Raw genomic sequence first — 12822 nt, 5'->3', positions numbered from 1 at the left:
AAATCTACTTAAAAAAAAAAAAGGCCACTGATATTAAACGAGGCCATGAGGATGGGCCCTAAATCAATCTGACTGGTGTCCTTATAAGAAGAGAAACTTTATACACTCAAAAGAAATACCAGGGATATTTGAACACAGGAAAGGCCAGGTGAGGACACAGAGAGAAGACAGCCATCTTCAGGCCAAGGAGAAAGGCCTTGGCAGTAGTCAAACCTGCCAATACTTTGATCTTGGACTTCTAACTATTAAAACTGTGAGAAAATAAGTTTCTGTTGCTTAAGCCATCCAGTCTCTGGCATTTTGTTGTGGCGGCCTAGAATAATAACACACCTCTCCAGGCCTGTCTCTTTCCATTCCTGGAAGTGTGGCTCTGCACCATGACCCAAGCAGGTTGTGGAGAGGAGATGTTGCTGGGCCTGGGTTCTGCTGTGTTCCTTGGAGAGAAGCAAGCCAAGGAAAGCACACAACCTGGACACAGAGGAGCAGGGCATGAGGCTATGGAGGCAGAGGGCAGGGCCAAGCAGGACCAGGATGGTCTGAGGCTGGAGCTATGGCAATAGGCAAGGTGTGTGCCTTCTCTTTTGTCAGTGGTGAGTTTTGTCAATTTGGACCCTATTCAGATTTTGGCTATTGAACTAGTTAGGTGAACTTTCCTTTACCTATTAAGCAACAAATACTTTGATGAAGATCATGCCATGGCTGAGTGGGACTCAGATATATTTAGCTCAGCAAACTATTTTCAGGCAATCTGTCTGTCCTGGGGCAGTTATCTGACCTCTTCCTACCTTGTTTTTTTCCAGGTGTAATGTGGGGAGGTAACCCTTCACCTTCCCTCATAAGGAATGATTAAGAATTATTATCTTTGGAGGTGGGAAAGGGGAAGAAGAGACATTCTCAATGGCTAACTTTGGCTCAGGTTTCTAGGTGTCTCCTCCCTGGAAAAGCACCTAAGATTACAGGTTCAGCTTTAAGAAATTCCTTCTAGCTCCATTATAACTTCCCACCTCTGGTTTGACTGTCCAGCCCTGTGTTGGACCTCTTCTGGGAATCCTTCCCTTGGCCTACCCTCATGAATGCTCAGGGCTTGTTTGGAATACTTTCTTTTGCTCCAAGGTTTTCTTCTGGATACTAAGAGATCCACTAACTTGATTTCTTGCTTTATACCAAGGGTGCAGTGCCCCAAACTTCCAAGGTGGCTGGCCAGATAAGCCCTTGGGCCCTAGACTTATAACCACAAGGCTCCAGTACTATAACCAAATTAGGTCTTTCCTCAGAACCACTGTGATGTACACATCCTTGTCCCTGCAAATGGAATCTAGTCCAAATGAAAATAGGTCCGTGGGCCACAGAAACCATGTGAACTGGAAGGACCATTGATGGTCACTAAAATCATCGGGCTCCAATGTGGGAGAAGAAGGGGAAAACTCCTTTTGCCCAACTAGGTACAGTTTCTGCTATTCTCCTTTTCCCAAAACCATAGGGCCAGCTACTTCAGCCATTTTTAGGAATGCATCAAAAAATAACAAGTAAGTAGGCAGTGTTTCCATGGGTAGACACACGGAAACATTCCAATCCTAACCAACTGACTTATTTAATTGCTCATAGATGCTCCAATACTGTTTATTTTGAGTAAGACAAGAACACAGCAGTTACTAGGTGAGCAGATGTCAATATGACCATAATCAACATATCTCTGCTTATAGGTGCCTCTAAAGTCACAAACTCCAGTTAATGACCCTTACCTGCTGCTTATGATTAATGTAAACTCCAAGTTCTACCAGTTTCCACCAAGAGACCATATCTAGATATCATGCTTCCTCTGCCTCATGTTTAAAAACACTCTTTTCTGGGCTACCAAAGTCTTGTCTTTGGAATATCCAGAAAATATAGGTTACCCATCAGCTAAACCTGTCTCATAAAGATAAGTTAAGAATGGGGGTTGGAGGCAGGGGACTGCCATTTCTTGAGTACCTATCCTGTGTTCAATGACCAGCATGGGGTGAAAGCCACCAGCCTCTCTGATCTTGCTTTGTTATAGGTTTTTCCTGTCAAACATATGTGGGGACCATGCCGTCCTAAAGGACTAGACTAAAAATCGGGCTCCTATACCCATGCTAGTGCACCAAACCTGCCTCAAGTGGCAAAGCAGCAGCCAAAAGTTCATCCCAAAATCTCTCAAGCAAGTGCAAAAGTAACTGAAGTAAAATACTAAGAGTTGAATATATGGATGTTCTTTATAGAATTCTTTCAAAGGTTTTGCGTTTATCTATTTTCTTAATAAAATATTGAAAACAATTTAAAAAACAACAACAAATGAAGCACTACACAAAGATGAACACATCAAACACAAGCAGAAAACCTCTGTCTCCCAAAGCAAGAGCTTTTCAGATGCTTCTAATCAATTCACTTTGATTTCCAGGGTGATAAATAACCATGACCCACAGCAAATATGAGGCATTTAATAGTTTAAGAATGGTGATTATCACAGAGGGTCAAGTGCCACCCACTCAACTCAACCCCATTTCAGAAGGTGAAAGCAGAAACCCAAAGCTTGACAACTGCCCCCTCCCCTGCCACCACTGCTTCCAGCCTCAGGCAGATGGCAGGGGAATTAAGTCTGCTGCAGGAGAGACCACAAGGCACACAGCACAGGAGGGCAGTGAGCAGATTAAACCCTGATCCGCTGCCCCTAAAAATCCCCTGACCCATTTCCCAGTCGGGAAAGGAAACTGCTGTGGTAAGACAAGCAGAGGGACAGAGAGGCTCTGGCCAAAACAAGCAGTGTCAACAAGTGCTCTTTTTCCCCCCCTGGAGGGGATAACCAATAGGAACAACGAAGTAAGAGTGATAAGGGGCATCAGAGGACATATGTGCATTAACAGGAAGCCACGTGGGTAAAGTGTCAACCACATGTACTTTACTTATATAAAAATAAAATTCCATTCTCCCTCTATACTCCCCAGCCTAGGTTCCAACAGCATGGACTCGTCCCCGTCCAGTGCAGCCTTAGAGATAATTCAAACCGTCAAACGGTGGTTTCCAGGAAGATCACTTAGAGGCTACCTTGAGGCCGTGCACCTGGGCACAAGGAACAATGAGTACAGTGAATGGGCCATGGCCTGAGTACCAGCCTGGAAGAACAAACCGTTCCCTTCTGTGAAGAAGGGAGAAACTGGGGCATCAGGAGTCCTGCAAAGTTAAAGTCTGGGCAGTCCAGATGAGCTGTGCAAGCAGGAATTCGGGGACTTGTGCTCCTCTACTAGAGGGTCCTGGGCTAGTTCCTGAGCCTCCACAGGGTGGGCTCCTTTGGCCCCGCGGCCGGCCCGGCTCTTGGAACTGGTGTTTGGGGTTTGTCTTTCTAACTAATCACTGGGGAAGCCTAAGTTCCAAGACCAGCTCACGGAGGCCAGGGGTGACTTCTGGGCCCGCTGAGCAGGAGCAGGGTCTGTGGTAGAGTCTGTGGGCGAACCGGGATGGGCGGGGACAGTAATGGCAACAGGTGACAAGCTGCGCCAGGAGCGAACCTCTCCGCTCCCGGATCGTGAGCAGTCCCAGGGCCCCCAAAGTCCAGCAGGTCTCCCGCGGCACTTACGCGGTCTTGGGTCCACCGCCGCGCAGAACCGAAACTTTCTGGGGCCAAGCGGAAGAGCGCGCGGGCGCTAGCGCGGTGCCAGCAGCCATGACGCGCACACCGACCGCGGGCGGACGGGAGCGACTACAACTCCCGGCATGCCCCGCGGGACCGAGGCCCACAATTCCCATCCGGCCTCACGGATGGGCGAGCATGACTACGACTCCCAGCATGCCCCACGAGGCGAGTATTGCCGGCTCCCGCAAGTCCTGCCTTCTACTTACAAGTCATTGAGCCAGCCCCAGATGAACTTTTGCCCTTCTTTGAAATTCCAGAGGGCATGTGTGCCCACAAATCATCTGTCTGGGATCTTGAGAGCGGCGTTGTTAGTGTGTGACTATTGAGCACTTGAAATGTGGCTTGTTCGGGTATGTTCTGCAAATGTAAAATAGCCTGCATTCAGACTTAGTCCGGAAAAAGAGTTGTAAACCAGCTCACTAATATTTTTATATTCTTACGTGTTATATTTTGTATATAGTGGGCTAAATGAGAAATAAGAGGTGTTCTGGGCCTCATATCCCACCTTTTGACCCCCCTTATTAACACAGGAACTTAAAACCAGTGTTCAAAACTTTGTGTTAACGAACTACCACGCTTAACTTAGATCCTAACCTAATTTCTGCTGGAAAATTGTGTATTGCAAAATACTCTGAAGCTGGACACAGTATAACAGGATGCATTCAATTAGCAGTGTCTACTATGGGCATAAGAGAAAGGCAACAGCATACAAAAAACTGTGGCCTTGTGGTTGGTTCAAGGCCCAAGCACTGATCTGGCCACTGTCCTCAGTCCCTGACCTAGTTACCCCACCATTTAGGCTAGAAATACCTCTTTAACTCATAGGACTTAGCTAGTGGCACTCAGTCTGGGGCGATGGCTCCAACTTTTCTAATGAGAAAAGTGGGGAATTGTCTGGATAGAATAATACTGGAAAGGAAATAGATTTCTTAAGTTAATTTTAGCCTATGACACCTCATTAGCCATGTTTAATAAACTAGATGTAGATAAAACAGTGAATTGGATTGATGAAATAATCAGTTTGGGGAATGGGTCACAAGAAGGCTCCTGAATAGAAGTGATTTTCATTCTTGTTAAGTGAAAGGTGTGGGAGACCAGCCTCGCACATGACTAAGTTAACTCCCCTGCTGGGCAGTGTGGCGTCAGGCACCCATGCTGCTAGACTGTCCTGCTCTTCTAGGGTTCGAGTGACTGTGTCTTGCTACAGCCCCATGGGTGAAGCTAGGCTCACCTGTTGCTTTGTAATATAATCCCTTGCCCTGTTTAGGCTAGAATGTTCCATGGAGGTGCCTTGTGTGTGTGTCCCCTTCTCTTACTGTGCCCTTGAGTGTGGCCTACCCAGATTTCAGTCAACCTGCTGACAGTGGACATCATGAAGATAGACTCAGCCCCCTGAAACCTGACCCCTTGCCTTATTTGAATAGCTTCTCCTCAATAAAAGGGGTCAGCATGTGCTGTCTCTCTCTCTCTCTCTCTCTCTTCCTGCGGACCCTTAAGGTCAGAGGAGCTGTCACAGTGACCCCAAAGAAAAGGGTATTTGTGTCTCTTGTGCAGTTATTTTGTGCAGCCCAATTAGCCCAATTCAACTGGAGTGACCCCTGAGCCTTTTAGTAGCGAGAACAGAAATCCGGCAGAAAGGAAAACTGTAAAGGGAGAGGAGTAAGAAGAGATGACAAAAGAAAAACAGAAGTCATCAACATAGTGGTCTAAGAAAGTTCATTGTTCCAACCACAGAGTGAGCAGTTTTATGCACTATTAAGGGTGGGAGGGATTTTAACATTGGTAATTGGGTCCAACATTCTTATTTGAAACTTAGGCCCAAAATAAGTTTAGAGAAAAGTGGGTGAGAAACTTAGCACAGTTATGCATTACTTAGGACAGTGATGTGTTCTGAGAAATGTGTAGCTAGGCAATTGTCAATGTGTCAACATCATGTAGATTAAGATGGCTATGATGGCACTAGGCGAGGCAATCCAAGGGGACAGCATCATATATGTGGTCTGTCATTGACCAAAATGTTGTTAGGCCATGCATGAATGTATTTGTTGAGGATCTATGATATACCAGACCCTAGCCAAAAGATCCATATAGGATTATATTTAAAACTCACAGTAACTCTATGATGTAGGTAGGATTTATTATCCCTACTTTAGAGATGAGAAAACTGAAGCTCAGAGAGGTTCAGTCATTGTTCAGATGTACCAAGGTGATAATTAGTGGATAGTGGAAGAGATTAGAGCAGAGGCAGGAGCTCCCGAGAGGTGTCCCATCTACCAAACACACTGTCAGATAACAAGGAAGAAGGTTAACAAAATCATTAATATTAGGTAGTTTAATATGTATTTTCTTTTTATATAAAGCTGAGTATTTCAAACTATAATGTTTCACACAAACAACTCAGCATATTCTTGGGTTCTGATCTGTACATATGAAGTAAAGAGATCAGATTCAAAATCACAAAAACCCCATAGCTTTAACAAATAGCAGGAGAGGAGGCTTCCTACTAGGAAAGTGACCATGTCCATAGTCCTGATGAAGGAAGAGACTAAGCAATTGTTTGCATTCTTTAAAGGCACCATGTTAAGTGTGTTCTACTTGTGCTTTAGTTTTAGAAGCTGTGTTTTCTGCCAGGGAACTCACCAACTTGGTCTCAACTGACCAGGTCAGGGTGGATGCCAGCTATGCCAGTGGCCAGGTATGGCAGCTCAGCTCAAAAGAGCCACCCTCTTCTTGATAGTCCCTATCAAACCAGTCTTCTCTTCTGAAAAAGGTGAGTATAAGACACACCCAGGGAGTCAGAAGTTGATTGCAGAATCAGCAGCTCCAAGCTGACTGGGTCATTCTCTCCTTCAGAAACCTGTGTTTCAGTAATTGTTAGGGACAATACAGAAGGATCTGGACTTCAGTGCTCCAGAACTTGACTTGAATTCTGACAAGTATGTTTTACAGAATTGTTTCCTCATGATTCCACCTTTGACTTTTTCCTCAACAGTCCCCACCAACTGACAACCTTTGAAATTTTATTTTATTTTATTTTATTTAAATAAATCATGTGTGTATTTTTTTAAGAGAGAGTGAAGGGGAGGGGGGAGAGAGAGAGAGAGAGAGAGAGAGAGAGAGAGAGAGAGAATTTTAATATTTTATTTCTTAGTTTTTGGCAGACACAACATCTTTGTTTGTATGTGGTGCTGAGAATCGAACCCGGGCCGCACGCATGCCAGATGGGTGCGCTACCGCTTGAGCCACATCCCCAGCCCGCAACCTTTGAAATTTTAAAATAATCTCTTGGTAATATAGAATCAAACTCTTCCCCATTTTGAGTTGTAATCAGAGAAAACAGTATTTCCCACAAAATAAGGTGGCAGTCTTTCCTGGTTCACCCAGGAGAGCGCTGTTGTCCCAGCATGAGTATTAGCAGTGCCTCCTCTCACTCTGGGTCGTATCCCAATTTGTTAGTAAGTTGAATACTCACTTTTTCTGTTAGACTATTAGTTTTCTTGGTGTTAAAGAGCATCTCACAAGGAACGTTGAGACATGTTCTGTGATCAACTAAGTTTTGGAAACACAGGATTGAAAAAAGACAAAGTCCTATACCAAAGGTCTATTGGAAACCTCCTAATATTTAAAAATAGGGCTCTCGTAGAAATCCAAAAAGCACTTGTAAAACAGAGATTTATTGTTTTACAATTATAAGCAATTAATCTATTCAATAAAGGATGTTCCAATTCACCTTTGAGGACAATGTTTCCCTAATTTGGAGAAACCACAAAAATGGGATTTTTTTTTGGTCTATATTCTGTTTTATTCTTAAAAATAAAAATAGAGTTCTGTTGGTAATGGAAAAGTTGTATTTGGTTGAACCAAAGTTGTTCATTCATTCAACAAAGAGTTGTTGTTAGCACTGCCATTGTGATACAAAAGCAGCCATGGGACAATTCACAAAGGAGTGGACACAGCTGTGTTAAAATAAAACTTTATTTATAAAAATAAGCAGCAGACCAGATATGGTAAGCAAACCCCTGACTTAGATGGGTAGACTTCAGAAATGGACAAAATAGACAAAAATCCTTGTTCTCAGGGTCTTACATTGAACAGGAAGGAGACAGACTGGACGATGAAGAAATAATTTAAGTGATAAATAAAAGGTGATAATTACTATGAAAAAGAAACAGAAAAGAAAATTCATAATCAAGTGTTGGGACTGGAAAGTAGTTAGGAAGAGACAGTCTCTCTTAGAAGGTGACATTTTAGCAATCTTTTTTTTTTTTTTTTTTGGTACCAAGGATTGAACACAGGACACCCTGCCATTGAGCCACACCCCCAGCCCTATTTTGTATTTTATTTAGAGACAGGGTCTCACTGAGTTGCTTAGCACCTTGCCATTGCTGAGGCTGGCTTTGAACTCACAATCCTTCTGTCTGCGCCTCCTAAGCCGCTGTGATTACAGCACCCAGCTTTAGGAATCTTGAAGGAGGTGAGAATTGCAGTTTTAAAATATGTTCACAGAGTCACACTACTCTTCCCCATAAGTGACAGGGTATCTCTTACTTATCCCCTTGAACCTGGGCTGACTTTAGTGAATCACTTGCAATCTACAGAGTGCAATAAAAGTGATGCTGTTTGATTTCTGAGGTTGGGTGGGCATAGGCAGTACAGTCTCCACCTGCTTCTCCGGAATTGCTGCTCTGGAATCTGAGGGAGCCAGATGCTGTGTTAGAAGACCAGTCTTCTGGGAACTTCCCATTGAAGAAGCCATGTCAACAGCCCAGTGGAACTCCAGCCAACCTATGTCTCATCTGCCAATCACATCACTGCAACATAATGGACGTCTGCCTGGACAAGCCATCATATGAGGGCAGCCTCAGCTGATCCCTGACCACAGTTGTGTGTGCAATCCTTGATGAAACCTGCCCTGATGATACTTCTTTCTATTCCCAAACCACAAAATTGTGAACAAAATCAAATGGTTGTTTTAAGCTACTAAAAGTCAAGATCATTTGGTAGTCAGAAAGGCATCTGGAATGGAAACTGGGTACCGCAAGTGGGATGAAGAGAATGTACTGTGTCAGATTGGATTTTCCAAAGATAATTGTGATAATATTTTCCATCCCACATGTTTTCACAGTATGACCTTGGCATCAAGAGGTTACAATCTAATTCCCCTTGCCTGGGATCTGGGTAGCTGGTGGCTGCTTCCATAGTAGAGAATGGTAGAAGTGTTGTGTGACTTCCACAGCTGAGTTAGAAAAGGTGCTGTAGTCAGAGTTCTGCAATCTCATGGAAGAGGTAACTGTTGATTGTGGAGCAGTAGAGAAATTTATTGATAAGTTTACTAAGGTCACTGCTAATGAAAACCTGATACCAGAACAAGTCTATAATTCTACCAAAGCATTACTGTTTGGACATTATTGCTCCAGAAAGACATTGATTATAATTGATAATGTCTTTTAATTCTCCCTATGAGAATTAAGGATGCAGAGGATAGGAGAACTGCACTGGGGTGTGCTAATACAGGAGGCACCCATAACTATAAACTTGCTGAGATAGCCAAAGCTTACACCCTCCCTGTTTTAAAGGAGCCCATATCTTACCAGTTTATTATGATACTAGCAAAGCAGTGTGGATCACCAGGGACATCTTTTCTGATTGGTTTCACAAATATTGCATGCATCAGGAGTTGTGCTTACCATAGAGAAGCTGAACTGGATAATGACTGTAAGATTTTGTTATTCCTTTACAACTGTTCTGCTTATTCTCCAGCCAAAATCTCATTAATAATGTTTATGCTATGTATTTTCCCCAAATGTGACTTCATTAGCTCAGTCATGTGACCAGGGTATCCTTGGATCATTGAGGAATAAATGTGAAAACATTTTCTTGAACAGTGTGTTAGCAACAATGATCAGAAGTATAGATGTGTGACTAAAGACACCGTTGTGTGTGCCTGGACAGCCCCTGGTGTGTGATTGTGTGCAGTGCTAATGATGAATAGGTAGTGACTTGGAAGATTGTGTATGTCAAGTGAGGGGAAAAAATGTCTGATTTCCTTACATAAGCAAACATGTACCTTCAGAGTTCTTTAGTAATCTGGAAGTAGATATTGAAGAAGGTTTTAACATGAATAACAAGACACCAGTAGTTCGTTCATGAACTGATAGTGAAATTGTCAAAACAGTTCTGAATCAAGGTGATTCTAACAGTGACAATGAAGATCAAGTTAACACTGCAAAAGAAGTGGCTGTAGATGACATGATAATAGTGTGCCATGGGTTTATCAAAGACTAGAGCAGTGATCATTCATTGTAGAACAAGAAATAGTGTCTCTTGACCAAACAGGGACTTCAAAGAAAAAAGCTGTTGTAAATGTCAATGTTAACTATTCCTGCAGGTGACGCTGGAGGGGACATTTTTAACAGCATCCAGCAGAATGCCTCCTCATCTCTGGAGGACCCACCTGTGCTTCCCACTTGTTCTGTATTTCATCTCCATCCCCAATGTTTTATGCACAATTAGAAACATTTTTTTTCTTTTTCTTTTTGCTGAAAGAAAAAGAAAAAAAATGTTTATAATCCTTGGTGATGCAATTGCAGACACCAGGACATTGTACCCTGACACATCTCTGATGCAATTACATTGCAATCATGCCCAATATCCCTTCCATACATTTCTTTTCTGTCATGGCAACGGAAGGTGATTTCTATTGCATATAGTTGTATCCTGTTGGACACATCCCTTATTTGTGAAGTTGGCAGGATGTGATTAGAAGAGCATATGTTTGGGACCAAAATGGATCAGAATTGAAAATCTCCAATAAGTTCTAACTTAAGCAAATCATTTCTTTCTACCTAGCCCCCTTTTCTCATTGGAGTGGTGGAAACAATGCCTACCTTACAAAGTTGTAAGAATGTGACATAATATATGTAAGGAAGATAGCACAGTGCCTGACACATAGTATTATGTGTTGTTTTAGTCAGTTCTTCCACAGTTGGGACCAAAAGACCTGATAAGAAAAATTAGGAAATATTTATTTGGGGGCTCCCAGTTTCAGAGGTCACAGTTCATAGACTGCCAGCTTCATTCCTTGAGGCTCGAGGTGAGGCAGAATATCATAGTAGAAGACTGTGGTGGAGGGAAGGGGCCCACATGATGATCAGAAAGCAGAGAGACACTCCATTTGCCAGATACAAAATATATACCCCAAAGGCAAGCCCTCAATGCCTATCTCCTCCAGCCACACCTACCAGCTTTCGGTTACCACTCAGGGGATTAATTCACTGATTAGGTTAGGGCTTTCATAACCCAATCATTTCGCCTCTGAATGCTCTTGCGTTTCCTCACACATGAGCTTTTGGGGACACCGAATATCTAAACCATAAAAGTGGTTGTTAAACATGGCTTTACACCCTCCCACCCACTGAAATTTGTGTTCTGTATCAGTTTGCTAGGGACTTGCCATGACAAGATTCCATGAATGGGTGGCTCAAACAATGGAAGTGCACTGGCTCAGAATTCTGGAGACTGGCAGTCTGAGATGGAGGCATGCGTTGCCTGCTTCTGGAGCTACAGGGGACATTGTTTCCCTGCTTCTGGAAGATTGCTGGCAATTTGGTGTTTCTCAGCTTGTGGAAGCCTAACTTTGGTCTTCACATGACATTCACCTTGTGCTGGTGTCTGGGTTCAATTTTCCCCTTTTCGTGAGGGCACCAGTCATATTGGATGAGGGGCCCATCCTGCCACAGTGATCTCACCTTAACTCCATCTGCAATGACCTTATTTCCAAATAAAGTCATATGCAGAGAAACTGGGGGTTAGGACTTGAGTGTGAATGTGGGGGTAGAGGATAATGTGATTCAATCCGTAACATGCCCTAAGCTGTAGATTTGTATCGCCTGAAGGTCCTCATGGAAATGCAACCCACAATTTTGTTTTGAACTCAATCTTTAACATTGGGATACAGACTGGTAAGGGGGCAGGTGAAAGTGGGCAGGTATTTCCCCCAAACTCCCACTGTTCATTGCAAAGTGCCTTGGAAGAGTCTTAATGTGTTTCAAGTGTGCATTCCCAGTTGTGTGAACAATCAAGCCAGGTCAATAGGGGTCACCAAGGTGGTTTGGGCAAAGAGACTCCTTTGAGCCTAGAGTAATCCTATGGAAACCTTTCCTCAATATAGGAATAATTGAAAGTAGCCAACTTGAGAGTGGGGTGATTCATCTTTGAGATCTCACTCTCCACAACCTGGGCTATAGTACTGCACAGAGCAGACACTCCACAAATGTGGCCAGGCACTGCCAGGAGGTCTCCTTGCATCTCTCTCATCTGCCTACCTCTTTGATCCCCGCAACTCTCCAGTGCCCACATCTTTCTTCCCTCTCACCCTGAGTGATGCCCAAGGCTGGTTTTCTGAAATGATCAAAGTCAAGGAACCAGGTTCCCTGGGTTATCTTTTGGTTTCTCTGGTCACACTTCTTGTGTAGAGAGGCCCATTGGGGGTGTAAAATGGGTTACCACAACCCCACATGTAAAATCCGATGTGGACCACGGTGGAGAGAGCTCTGCACTCAGAATAACTCATTCAAGAGCTAGGAAGGCCCCTTTTCCCCTTCTAGAATTTCTTCCCAACCCTCAGAATATTCACAAGTTTCAGGATGCTGAAATTCCTGGTAGGATATAGTACTGTTCTTCCCATGATAAGACTGTGTCTCTGAAAGATCTTTGTTTAGGCACAAAAGGGTCATGAAACAGGAAAAAAATGGCTTGGACTTGAAGAAAGAAGACTTCGGTGTCAAGGTAGAGGAGAGTTGGGAACAGGAAATTGAGTTCCAATGCACTCAAGACAGACTCAGTCACCTGAACAATTTCTCTTAGGGCTAAGTGGAGCCAGTGTCCCCACCATTTCGTCCCACCAGGCCTGTTCTACACCTAATGCTCCAGCTCCAAATCCAACCCAGCCCTCTATAAGCAGAGAAGTTTCAAGAAACATAATGCTATAAGATGTACTTCATGTTTGTATAAATATATATAAAAATATACTGTACTGTCATGTATAACTAAAAAGAACAACAACAAAAGAACCACAGTGCTCTTGGGTAGATAAAAGGAGAGACATAGCAGGGCTATGGATTCAGTGTTTGCTACCCAACAATAGTGATTTGAACTAAGACACCAGCCAGAAG

The 12822-nt window shown here is 43.5% G+C and overlaps 1 protein-coding gene across 3 annotated transcripts in view; it reads right to left on the bottom strand.

Moving 5' to 3' along the window:
* Positions 1-3745, bottom strand: part of Fyco1 (FYVE and coiled-coil domain autophagy adaptor 1) — a 74478-nt gene extending 70733 nt beyond the window's left edge. For 2 of the 3 annotated variants that reach the window (XM_005332911.4, XM_078037976.1), the window contains exon 1: positions 3593-3745. The gene's annotated coding sequence lies outside the window, so the exon portion shown is untranslated. The remainder of the gene's footprint in view (positions 1-3592) is intronic. The other variant, XM_078037977.1, reaches the window with a different exon arrangement.
* Between the last annotated feature and the right edge of the window lie 9077 nt (positions 3746-12822).

Source organism: Ictidomys tridecemlineatus, chromosome 2 (genome assembly GCF_052094955.1).
Source record: "Ictidomys tridecemlineatus isolate mIctTri1 chromosome 2, mIctTri1.hap1, whole genome shotgun sequence".
NCBI lineage: Eukaryota > Metazoa > Chordata > Mammalia > Rodentia > Sciuridae > Ictidomys > Ictidomys tridecemlineatus.
This window is presented reverse-complemented; position numbering and strand designations above follow the sequence as displayed.